This window comes from Leptinotarsa decemlineata, unplaced genomic scaffold, assembly GCF_025532065.1.
Source record: "Leptinotarsa decemlineata unplaced genomic scaffold, Ldec_3_MD MMD2_tig00026305, whole genome shotgun sequence".
In the NCBI taxonomy this organism is placed as follows: domain Eukaryota; kingdom Metazoa; phylum Arthropoda; class Insecta; order Coleoptera; family Chrysomelidae; genus Leptinotarsa; species Leptinotarsa decemlineata.
The window spans coordinates 12,474-26,064 of NW_027412678.1; the positions used below are offsets into that span (position 1 = coordinate 12,474).

Here is a 13,591-nt window from a genome sequence, read left to right on the forward strand (position 1 = left end):
GTCTTCGAAGTGAACAAAGAGTGGGAGTGTTGAAGTAATCCATGTTCACTTCATTTCGATTGATCTTGTTTTTATGATTCCTTGGAAATCGTTGTTGATTGAATGAGTTTTAATGTCATTGTTAATACATATAAAATGTATCGTTTGTATATTCATGATTAAAACCTGGTTCAGTAGAGTTTACAGTTCGATTTCCTACAAATTACAACAGGTAATACTGCTAGACAATTCTATCTCTAACCCTCATTCCTTCTACAGCAAATTGTCCTCTCCATTTCTCCATGAAAGCCATTTTCAATACATTCCTTTCCCGAATATTCTGAGGGAATACTATACATTCTTCTGCACCCATCACTTCAACTATTCGAATTGATACTTCATGTATTGCTCGATGAACTGCAGTTCGACTCAAACTGCAAAAAAGTTTCCTCACCAACACCCCTTTATAGCTATATCGCCAGCTTACAGTAGGTCGAGAGAATGAATTCATCTACATAGGCATAAAAGCATATATCCTACACTAATATTCTTCCCCTTTTGGGCAGGTTTGAAGAACATAAATCTTTGTTGAGATAATAGATCAAGCATCAAAAATCTAGTCTCTGATAAGTTATTTGTCCCTATCTTAATAACTAAGCTTATATGTGTGTGTCTCCCTCAAGGTGGCTTGCAGAACAAGAATGGTTTTAGAGTTACAAACTTAGGTCTGCAGTGCTCTGTCCGTACAACAATTGTGATCGGTACAACAGCGGTTAACTACTAACTACTGCTACTACTGTATTAGGCATTCATGCAAGGATGTCTAGTCTTATAGCAATACTAACACGAGGAAGCGGTATTCAGATGAAAGAAAGCCTAAAATGAAACAATTCATATTAGATGGAAACGGTTCACTGGAAGTGATGTCCGGGACGATACGTCTGGAGTCTGGACAGAATGATCAAGCTCATTCTCTGAATATATGAGTTGTCTCGTTGATAAATATCAACTCGCCTGTAGTGTCGTGTGGCCTATAGGTTTACTTTTGTCCCAAGAAGCCAAAATTCAAATCAGTAAGATTCTGTTCTCCATAAGCAATTGAATCCAACAAGTGAGTTGAATGTTTTACCAGCATCCAAATGCCAAGAATAAAAATTTCCTATTCTTATAAAAGATGATCATACTTGATTAATCCGAAAAATCGAGAAGTTTAGACATAAACTCGAAAATTAGCAAATGGCTACCAAAAGTATCACAACAAATTTTGAATTTCGGCGGCAAGACATTCACGGAACCAAAGTCGTCAATTCACCGTTCCGTGTTCCGTCGGAGCACGGAATCCTTAAAGGGATTCGAATATGTGTTCGAATATAATTAATGCGTTCGAATATATCCTTGTATAGTTGTACGAAACAAAAACGGGAAATTAACTGTAAACGGTAACCGATCGAATCAAACTCGAATCCAGTTAAAATATTCATAATTCCTTTCCCTAACATCTACACCTTTCTCAGTTGATTCCAAATTTGTTAACAAATCCCTTGATTTATCTGTCAGTTTATAAATTTTATTCAACCGTTATTATAGGACTCCCCCTATAATACTGGCAGGGCAAGGAGCCTTGAGCTCCTGAGGCCACAAAGTTTCAAATGTGAGAAGATTTCACTTTTCTAATTGTAAACAATACCAAAATGTTCATAAGATATAAATTTACACCTATAGCACAAATGTTTCAATTCTAAGGGGACTTTAATGAACCCAGGCTCCCCAAGGAAAAAAGGAGGATGTCTCTTCGATACTTGAGACGTCGCTGTTTTGAAGTTATACTTTACCTTTGATATAGCTATATCGCCAGCTTACAGTAGGTTGAGAGAATGAATTCATCTACATAGGCATAAAAGCATATATCCTACACTAATATTCTTCCCCTTTTGGGCAGGTTTGAAGAACATAAACCAACCGTCAACATCAAAGACTATGCCCCAGAGAGATGATGTGGAACCACCACATAAGAACACAAAATGGACTTCCACAATGAATGTTATTCTGAATGCAGCTCAAAGCCCCCAAAACGAGGAAGAAAAATAATATATGAAAAATATTCCGTACAGAGAAGCATGTTTTTAGCGGTTGTCACTCGTCCAGATATATCATTCTCAGTGAGCAGAGTTAGCAGATATTTGGAAAATCCAGGAAAGCAGCACTGGAAAGCAGTCAAACGTATTTTCAGATACCTAAAGGGTACTAAAAGTTATGGAATTCTATACAATGGTGGGAGCAACGAATATTTAAAAGCGTATTCAGATGCAGATTTTGCAGGAGACATTGATACTAGATATTCAACAACTGGCTATGTTACTTTATTATCAGGTTGTCCAGTTACATGGACATCTCAACGACAAAAGTGTTGCAACATCCACGACAGAATCTGAATATATTGCAGCTTGGGATGCCGCACGAGAAATAATATGGTTGAGAAGGTTGCTTAAAGAAATTGATGTTGACGTTTCAAATCCAACGGAACTTTTTGTTGATAATAGAAGTGCTATAAACTTGATGAGCTATATGATCATCACAAACGAAAAAAATATCACTGTTGTTTACACCCAATCAGAAAACCAGTTGGCAGATATTTTAACCCAACCCTTACACGAGAAAAATTTTCAACAAATCGACAAGGTCTGTGGGTAACGTCTTCGAAGTGAACAAAGAGTGGGAGTGTTGAAGTAATCCATGTTCACTTCATTTCGATTGATCTTGTTTTTATGATTCCTTGGAAATCGTTGTTGATTGAATGAGTTTTAATGTCATTGTTAATACATATAAAATGTATCGTTTGTATATTCATGATTAAAACCTGGTTCAGTAGAGTTTACAGTTCGATTTCCTACAAATTACAACAGGTAATACTGCTAGACAATTCTATCTCTAACCCTCATTCCTTCTACAGCAAATTGTCCTCTCCATTTCTCCATGAAAGCCATTTTCAATACATTCCTTTCCCGAATATTCTGAGGAATACTATACATTCTGCACCCATCACTTCAACTATTCGAATTGATACTTCATGTATTGCTCGATGAACTGCAGTTCGACTCAAACTGCAAAAAAGTTTCCTCACCAACACCCCTTTATAGCTATATCGCCAGCTTACAGTAGGTCGAGAGAATGAATTCATCTACATAGGCATAAAAGCATATATCCTACACTAATATTCTTCCCCTTTTGGGCAGGTTTGAAGAACATAAATCTTTGTTGAGATAATAGATCAAGCATCAAAAATCTAGTCTCTGATAGTTATTTGTCCCTATCTTAATAACTAAGCTTATATGTGTGTGTCTCCCTCAAGGTGGCTTGCAGAACAAGAATGGTTTTAGAGTTACAAACTTAGGTCTGCAGTGCTCTGTCCGTACAACAATTGTGATCGGTACAACAGCGGTTAACTACTAACTACTGCTACTACTGTATTAGGCATTCATGCAAGGATGTCTAGTCTTATAGCAATACTAACACGAGGAAGCGGTATTCAGATGAAAGAAAGCCTAAAATGAAACAATTCATATTAGATGGAAACGGTTCACTGGAAGTGATGTCCGGGACGATACGTCTGGAGTCTGGACAGAATGATCAAGCTCATTCTCTGAATATATGAGTTGTCTCGTTGATAAATATCAACTCGCCTGTAGTGTCGTGTGGCCTATAGGTTTACTTTTGTCCGAAGCCAAAATTCAAATCAGTAAGATTCTGTTCTCCATAAGCAATTGAATCCAACAAGTGAGTTGAATGTTTTACCAGCATCCAAATGCCAAGAATAAAAATTTCCTATTCTTATAAAAGATGATAATACTTGATTAATCCGAAAAATCGAGAAGTTTAGACATAAACTCGAAAATTAGCAAATGGCTACCAAAAGTATCACAACAAATTTTGAATTTCGGCGGCAAGACATTCACGGAACCAAAGTCGTCAATTCACCGTTCCGTGTTCCGTCGGAGCACGGAATCCTTAAGGGATTCGAATATGTGTTCGAATATAATTAATGCGTTCGAATATATCCTTGTATAGTTGTTTGCAAAAACGGGAAATTAACTGTAAACGGTAACCGATCGAATCAAACTCGAATCCAGTTAAAATATTCATAATTCCTTTCCCTAACATCTACACCTTTCTCAGTTGATTCCAAATTTGTTAACAAATCCCTTGATTTATCTGTCAGTTTATAAATTTTATTAAACCGTTATTATAGGACTCCCCCTATAATACTGGCAGGGCAGGGAGCCTTGAGCTCCTGAGGCCACAAAGTTTCAAATGTGAGAAGATTTCACTTTTCTAATTGTAAACAATACCAAAATGTTCATAAGATATAAATTATATTACACCTATAGCACAAATGTTTCAATTCTAAGGGGACTTTAATGAACCCAGGCTCCCCAAGGAAAAAAGGAGGATGTCTCTTCGATACTTGAGACGTCGCTGTTTTGAAGTTATACTTTACCTTTGATATAGCTATATCGCCAGCTTACAGTAGGTTGAGAGAATGAATTCATCTACATAGGCATAAAAGCATATATCCTACACTAATATTCTTCCCCTTTTGGGCAGGTTTGAAGAACATAAACCAACCGTCAACATCAAAGACTATGCCCCAGAGAGATGATGTGGAACCACCACATAAGAGACACAAAATGGACTTCCACAATGAATGTTATTCTGAATGCAGCTCAAAGCCCCCAAAACGAGGAAGAAAAATAATATATGAAAAATATTCCGTACAGAGAAGCATGTTTTTAGCGGTTGTCACTCGTCCAGATATATCATTCTCAGTGAGCAGAGTTAGCAGATATTTGGAAAATCCAGGAAAGCAGCACTGGAAAGCAGTCAAACGTATTTTCAGATACCTAAAGGGTACTAAAAGTTATGGAATTCTATACAATGGTGGGAGCAACGAATATTTAAAAGCGTATTCAGATGCAGATTTTGCAGGAGACATTGATACTAGATATTCAACAACTGGCTATGTTACTTTATTATCAGGTTGTCCAGTTACATGGACATCTCAACGACAAAAGTGTTGCAACATCCACGACAGAATCTGAATATATTGCAGCTTGGGATGCCGCACGAGAAATAATATGGTTGAGAAGGTTGCTTAAAGAAATTGATGTTGACGTTTCAAATCCAACGGAACTTTTTGTTGATAATAGAAGTGCTATAAACTTGATGAGCTATAATGATCATCACAAACGAAAAAAATATCACTGTTGTTTACACCCAATCAGAAAACCAGTTGGCAGATATTTTAACCAAACCCTTACCACGAGAAAAATTTTCAACAAATCGACAAGGTCTGTGGGTAACGTCTTCGAAGTGAACAAAGAGTGGGAGTGTTGAAGTAATCCATGTTCACTTCATTTCGATTGATCTTGTTTTTATGATTCCTTGGAAATCGTTGTTGATTGAATGAGTTTTAATGTCATTGTTAATACATATAAAATGTATCGTTTGTATATTCATGATTAAAACCTGGTTCAGTAGAGTTTACAGTTCGATTTCCTACAAATTACAACAGGTAATACTGCTAGACAATTCTATCTCTAACCCTCATTCCTTCTACAGCAAATTGTCCTCTCCATTTCTCCATGAAAGCCATTTTCAATACATTCCTTTCCCGAATATTCTGAGGGAATACTATACATTCTGCACCCATCACTTCAACTATTCGAATTGATACTTCATGTATTGCTCGATGAACTGCAGTTCGACTCAAACTGCAAAAAAGTTTCCTCACCAACACCCCTTTATAGCTATATCGCCAGCTTACAGTAGGTCGAGAGAATGAATTCATCTACATAGGCATAAAAGCATATATCCTACACTAATATTCTTCCCCTTTTGGGCAGGTTTGAAGAACATAAATCTTTGTTGAGATAATAGATCAAGCATCAAAAATCTAGTCTCTGATAAGTTATTTGTCCCTATCTTAATAACTAAGCTTATATGTGTGTGTCTCCCTCAAGGTGGCTTGCAGAACAAGAATGGTTTTAGAGTTACAAACTTAGGTCTGCAGTGCTCTGTCCGTACAACAATTGTGATCGGTACAACAGCGGTTAACTACTAACTACTGCTACTACTGTATTAGGCATTCATGCAAGGATGTCTAGTCTTATAGCAATACTAACACGAGGAAGCGGTATTCAGATGAAAGAAAGCCTAAAATGAAACAATTCATATTAGATGGAAACGGTTCACTGGAAGTGATGTCCGGGACGATACGTCTGGAGTCTGGACAGAATGATCAAGCTCATTCTCTGAATATATGAGTTGTCTCGTTGATAAATATCAACTCGCCTGTAGTGTCGTGTGGCCTATAGGTTTACTTTTGTCCCAAGAAGCCAAAATTCAAATCAGTAAGATTCTGTTCTCCATAAGCAATTGAATCCAACAAGTGAGTTGAATGTTTTACCAGCATCCAAATGCCAAGAATAAAAATTTCCTATTCTTATAAAAGATGATCATACTTGATTAATCCGAAAAATCGAGAAGTTTAGACATAAACTCGAAAATTAGCAAATGGCTACCAAAAGTATCACAACAAATTTTGAATTTCGGCGGCAAGACATTCACGGAACCAAAGTCGTCAATTCACCGTTCCGTGTTCCGTCGGAGCACGGAATCCTTAAAGGGATTCGAATATGTGTTCGAATATAATTAATGCGTTCGAATATATCCTTGTATAGTTGTTTGCAAAAACGGGAAATTAACTGTAAACGGTAACCGATCGAATCAAACTCGAATCCAGTTAAAATATTCATAATTCCTTTCCCTAACATCTACACCTTTCTCAGTTGATTCCAAATTTGTTAACAAATCCCTTGATTTATCTGTCAGTTTATAAATTTTATTCAACCGTTATTATAGGACTCCCCCTATAATACTGGCAGGGCAGGAGCCTTGAGCTCCTGAGGCCACAAAGTTTCAAATGTGAGAAGATTTCACTTTTCTAATTGTAAACAATACCAAAATGTTCATAAGATATAAATTATATTACACCTATAGCACAAATGTTTCAATTCTAAGGGGACTTTAATGAACCCAGGCTCCCCAAGGAAAAAAGGAGGATGTCTCTTCGATACTTGAGACGTCGCTGTTTTGAAGTTATACTTTACCTTTGATATAGCTATATCGCCAGCTTACAGTAGGTTGAGAGAATGAATTCATCTACATAGGCATAAAAGCATATATCCTACACTAATATTCTTCCCCTTTTGGGCAGGTTTGAAGAACATAAACCAACCGTCAACATCAAAGACTATGCCCCAGAGAGATGATGTGGAACCACCACATAAGAGACACAAAATGGACTTCCACAATGAATGTTATTCTGAATGCAGCTCAAAGCCCCCAAAACGAGGAAGAAAAATAATATATGAAAAATATTCCGTACAGAGAAGCATGTTTTTAGCGGTTGTCACTCGTCCAGATATATCATTCTCAGTGAGCAGAGTTAGCAGATATTTGGAAAATCCAGGAAAGCAGCACTGGAAAGCAGTCAAACGTATTTTCAGATACCTAAAGGGTACTAAAAGTTATGGAATTCTATACAATGGTGGGAGCAACGAATATTTAAAAGCGTATTCAGATGCAGATTTTGCAGGAGACATTGATACTAGATATTCAACAACTGGCTATGTTACTTTATTATCAGGTTGTCCAGTTACATGGACATCTCAACGACAAAAGTGTTGCAACATCCACGACAGAATCTGAATATATTGCAGCTTGGGATGCCGCACGAGAAATAATATGGTTGAGAAGGTTGCTTAAAGAAATTGATGTTGACGTTTCAAATCCAACGGAACTTTTTGTTGATAATAGAAGTGCTATAAACTTGATGAGCTATAATGATCATCACAAACGAAAAAAATATCACTGTTGTTTACACCCAATCAGAAAACCAGTTGGCAGATATTTTAACCAAACCCTTACCACGAGAAAAATTTTCAACAAATCGACAAGGTCTGTGGGTAACGTCTTCGAAGTGAACAAAGAGTGGGAGTGTTGAAGTAATCCATGTTCACTTCATTTCGATTGATCTTGTTTTTATGATTCCTTGGAAATCGTTGTTGATTGAATGAGTTTTAATGTCATTGTTAATACATATAAAATGTATCGTTTGTATATTCATGATTAAAACCTGGTTCAGTAGAGTTTACAGTTCGATTTCCTACAAATTACAACAGGTAATACTGCTAGACAATTCTATCTCTAACCCTCATTCCTTCTACAGCAAATTGTCCTCTCCATTTCTCCATGAAAGCCATTTTCAATACATTCCTTTCCCGAATATTCTGAGGGAATACTATACATTCTGCACCCATCACTTCAACTATTCGAATTGATACTTCATGTATTGCTCGATGAACTGCAGTTCGACTCAAACTGCAAAAAAGTTTCCTCACCAACACCCCTTTATAGCTATATCGCCAGCTTACAGTAGGTCGAGAGAATGAATTCATCTACATAGGCATAAAAGCATATATCCTACACTAATATTCTTCCCCTTTTGGGCAGGTTTGAAGAACATAAATCTTTGTTGAGATAATAGATCAAGCATCAAAAATCTAGTCTCTGATAAGTTATTTGTCCCTATCTTAATAACTAAGCTTATATGTGTGTGTCTCCCTCAAGGTGGCTTGCAGAACAAGAATGGTTTTAGAGTTACAAACTTAGGTCTGCAGTGCTCTGTCCGTACAACAATTGTGATCGGTACAACAGCGGTTAACTACTAACTACTGCTACTACTGTATTAGGCATTCATGCAAGGATGTCTAGTCTTATAGCAATACTAACACGAGGAAGCGGTATTCAGATGAAAGAAAGCCTAAAATGAAACAATTCATATTAGATGGAAACGGTTCACTGGAAGTGATGTCCGGGACGATACGTCTGGAGTCTGGACAGAATGATCAAGCTCATTCTCTGAATATATGAGTTGTCTCGTTGATAAATATCAACTCGCCTGTAGTGTCGTGTGGCCTATAGGTTTACTTTTGTCCCAAGAAGCCAAAATTCAAATCAGTAAGATTCTGTTCTCCATAAGCAATTGAATCCAACAAGTGAGTTGAATGTTTTACCAGCATCCAAATGCCAAGAATAAAAATTTCCTATTCTTATAAAAGATGATCATACTTGATTAATCCGAAAAATCGAGAAGTTTAGACATAAACTCGAAAATTAGCAAATGGCTACCAAAAGTATCACAACAAATTTTGAATTTCGGCGGCAAGACATTCACGGAACCAAAGTCGTCAATTCACCGTTCCGTGTTCCGTCGGAGCACGGAATCCTTAAAGGGATTCGAATATGTGTTCGAATATAATTAATGCGTTCGAATATATCCTTGTATAGTTGTTTGCAAAAACGGGAAATTAACTGTAAACGGTAACCGATCGAATCAAACTCGAATCCAGTTAAAATATTCATAATTCCTTTCCCTAACATCTACACCTTTCTCAGTTGATTCCAAATTTGTTAACAAATCCCTTGATTTATCTGTCAGTTTATAAATTTTATTCAACCGTTATTATAGGACTCCCCCTATAATACTGGCAGGGCAGGGAGCCTTGAGCTCCTGAGGCCACAAAGTTTCAAATGTGAGAAGATTTCACTTTTCTAATTGTAAACAATACCAAAATGTTCATAAGATATAAATTATATTACACCTATAGCACAAATGTTTCAATTCTAAGGGGACTTTAATGAACCCAGGCTCCCCAAGGAAAAAAGGAGGATGTCTCTTCGATACTTGAGACGTCGCTGTTTTGAAGTTATACTTTACCTTTGATATAGCTATATCGCCAGCTTACAGTAGGTTGAGAGAATGAATTCATCTACATAGGCATAAAAGCATATATCCTACACTAATATTCTTCCCCTTTTGGGCAGGTTTGAAGAACATAAACCAACCGTCAACATCAAAGACTATGCCCCAGAGAGATGATGTGGAACCACCACATAAGAGACACAAAATGGACTTCCACAATGAATGTTATTCTGAATGCAGCTCAAAGCCCCCAAAACGAGGAAGAAAAATAATATATGAAAAATATTCCGTACAGAGAAGCATGTTTTTAGCGGTTGTCACTCGTCCAGATATATCATTCTCAGTGAGCAGAGTTAGCAGATATTTGGAAAATCCAGGAAAGCAGCACTGGAAAGCAGTCAAACGTATTTTCAGATACCTAAAGGGTACTAAAAGTTATGGAATTCTATACAATGGTGGGAGCAACGAATATTTAAAAGCGTATTCAGATGCAGATTTTGCAGGAGACATTGATACTAGATATTCAACAACTGGCTATGTTACTTTATTATCAGGTTGTCCAGTTACATGGACATCTCAACGACAAAAGTGTTGCAACATCCACGACAGAATCTGAATATATTGCAGCTTGGGATGCCGCACGAGAAATAATATGGTTGAGAAGGTTGCTTAAAGAAATTGATGTTGACGTTTCAAATCCAACGGAACTTTTTGTTGATAATAGAAGTGCTATAAACTTGATGAGCTATAATGATCATCACAAACGAAAAAAATATCACTGTTGTTTACACCCAATCAGAAAACCAGTTGGCAGATATTTTAACCAAACCCTTACCACGAGAAAAATTTTCAACAAATCGACAAGGTCTGTGGGTAACGTCTTCGAAGTGAACAAAGAGTGGGAGTGTTGAAGTAATCCATGTTCACTTCATTTCGATTGATCTTGTTTTTATGATTCCTTGGAAATCGTTGTTGATTGAATGAGTTTTAATGTCATTGTTAATACATATAAAATGTATCGTTTGTATATTCATGATTAAAACCTGGTTCAGTAGAGTTTACAGTTCGATTTCCTACAAATTACAACAGGTAATACTGCTAGACAATTCTATCTCTAACCCTCATTCCTTCTACAGCAAATTGTCCTCTCCATTTCTCCATGAAAGCCATTTTCAATACATTCCTTTCCCGAATATTCTGAGGGAATACTATACATTCTGCACCCATCACTTCAACTATTCGAATTGATACTTCATGTATTGCTCGATGAACTGCAGTTCGACTCAAACTGCAAAAAAGTTTCCTCACCAACACCCCTTTATAGCTATATCGCCAGCTTACAGTAGGTCGAGAGAATGAATTCATCTACATAGGCATAAAAGCATATATCCTACACTAATATTCTTCCCCTTTTGGGCAGGTTTGAAGAACATAAATCTTTGTTGAGATAATAGATCAAGCATCAAAAATCTAGTCTCTGATAAGTTATTTGTCCCTATCTTAATAACTAAGCTTATATGTGTGTGTCTCCCTCAAGGTGGCTTGCAGAACAAGAATGGTTTTAGAGTTACAAACTTAGGTCTGCAGTGCTCTGTCCGTACAACAATTGTGATCGGTACAACAGCGGTTAACTACTAACTACTGCTACTACTGTATTAGGCATTCATGCAAGGATGTCTAGTCTTATAGCAATACTAACACGAGGAAGCGGTATTCAGATGAAAGAAAGCCTAAAATGAAACAATTCATATTAGATGGAAACGGTTCACTGGAAGTGATGTCCGGGACGATACGTCTGGAGTCTGGACAGAATGATCAAGCTCATTCTCTGAATATATGAGTTGTCTCGTTGATAAATATCAACTCGCCTGTAGTGTCGTGTGGCCTATAGGTTTACTTTTGTCCCAAGAAGCCAAAATTCAAATCAGTAAGATTCTGTTCTCCATAAGCAATTGAATCCAACAAGTGAGTTGAATGTTTTACCAGCATCCAAATGCCAAGAATAAAAATTTCCTATTCTTATAAAAGATGATCATACTTGATTAATCCGAAAAATCGAGAAGTTTAGACATAAACTCGAAAATTAGCAAATGGCTACCAAAAGTATCACAACAAATTTTGAATTTCGGCGGCAAGACATTCACGGAACCAAAGTCGTCAATTCACCGTTCCGTGTTCCGTCGGAGCACGGAATCCTTAAAGGGATTCGAATATGTGTTCGAATATAATTAATGCGTTCGAATATATCCTTGTATAGTTGTTTGTCAGTGAATGAGAACTAAACGAATGACGAGGTATTAAAATATCCCAAAACTTTCAAGGAAGTATTCATTTCAGGTTTAGATAGTCGTCGACCTCAAAACAGAATAAATGACAAAATGAAACCGTAACACCGTATAGGATGAAACTGCAGTAACGTTAGTTACAAATAAAAGCGGTAAAAACATAAAGAGTTTCATTTCTCTTTTTTTCATTATGATTTCCTACCACGTAGTGACGGCTACATCCACCAATTTATTAATGATTCAATATCCATCTCTTTCAGGAATAAACGGTGATACGAGCCAGTGAATAGCATATCATTTGGGACCCGTCAGCCAGCACCCGCCACAGTTGAAACACGACTCCTGCAACAGTTCAAACTGGTCTTTTTCCTCAGTTGAAACTGAGCCCCCGTCAAAATTGAAACCCGTCATCCTTCACAGTCGAAACTTGGCTCCTGAGACAGTTGAAACTTAGATCACATCACAGTTTAAACTCGGCTCTGGTCACCGATCTACCATATTTTGGGGAGAATGACTGGAATATTTGATTACAGAATTATTACAATGTGTTAAAACAACGATAAAAATAAAATAAATACAACAATAAAAATTAATTGGCGCTCCGGGGCGACTTCATTGATTCCAGTGGCGCATTTGCTTTTTCAGCTGCAGGAAAACCCGGAAAAACCTGCAGCACCACATCATCTGAGAATTATTCCTGACATTTATTTTGTTGTATATCATTTCACAATGATTTTGATTTCTTCATTTTATTCAATGACTTCAATCTCGGTTTTCTGACTTTAGACTTTGAATAACATGGGATCATTATCGATTATGAAAGTAATCATGATTTTTTGTGGGTTTTGTAAAATTACGTCCGAGTTCAGACAAAATAACTTTATGAAAAGTAAAGCTTCAGTCTCATACAAGTAAAAGAAGAGAATCAACATAGATGTACTTCTGTTGTATGTATGTAGTTCAATTATGAACTATTCAAAATTTATAAAGTATATAGTCATGTGAACCCATTTACATTGATCTGGTATCAAAATAGATTGAGAAAAAAATTAAAATGAGCTATTTTATATTGCTATTGGACCTCCTTTGCCATCTATCTGTGAAGGCGTGAACTATATAACCTCGACATGAAAACATTCCATAGGCACAAAAATTTCTACATTTCCATTGGATCTTCATTCCAGTAAGTTCTGCTAGTCAACTCTAGGTGGCGTCCGCGTAAACTTTTCTATCAACGAATCTTATTTTAAAATTCAATAACATTGTCAACTTGATATCTATCTGTTTCAGAAATGAACGATAATACAAGCCGTTAAATAGCATATCATTTCGTAAACGAACCAATTAGAATACTCGATAGGAATACTCGGTTTCTACAATGACTCTTCTGTACTAAAAAAATTCAAGGGTTAGGAGAGGGAGTTGCGTCACAGTATAGTTTCATAATGATACCCAATGCTTTGAGTAATGTAATCGGATGTAATTTCCAAAAACGAAATCACGG

At 36.7% G+C, this 13,591-nt stretch overlaps 3 long non-coding RNA genes across 3 annotated transcripts; all 3 read left to right on the forward strand.

Annotated features, from left to right (window-relative positions):
* Positions 1-4,317: 4,317 nt before the first annotated feature.
* On the forward strand, positions 4,318-5,515 carry LOC141485003 (uncharacterized). Its single transcript, XR_012466942.1, has 2 exons — positions 4,318-4,503; positions 4,582-5,515. It is a non-coding gene; the product is annotated as an uncharacterized lncRNA (long non-coding RNA).
* Positions 5,516-6,988: 1,473 nt separating this feature from the next.
* Positions 6,989-8,186, forward strand: LOC141485004 (uncharacterized). The gene is made up of 2 exons (XR_012466943.1): positions 6,989-7,174; positions 7,253-8,186. It is a non-coding gene; the product is annotated as an uncharacterized lncRNA (long non-coding RNA).
* Positions 8,187-9,623: 1,437 nt separating this feature from the next.
* LOC141485005 (uncharacterized) lies at positions 9,624-10,858 on the forward strand. The gene is made up of 2 exons (XR_012466944.1): positions 9,624-9,846; positions 9,925-10,858. It is a non-coding gene; the product is annotated as an uncharacterized lncRNA (long non-coding RNA).
* The last annotated feature ends 2,733 nt before the right edge of the window (positions 10,859-13,591 follow it).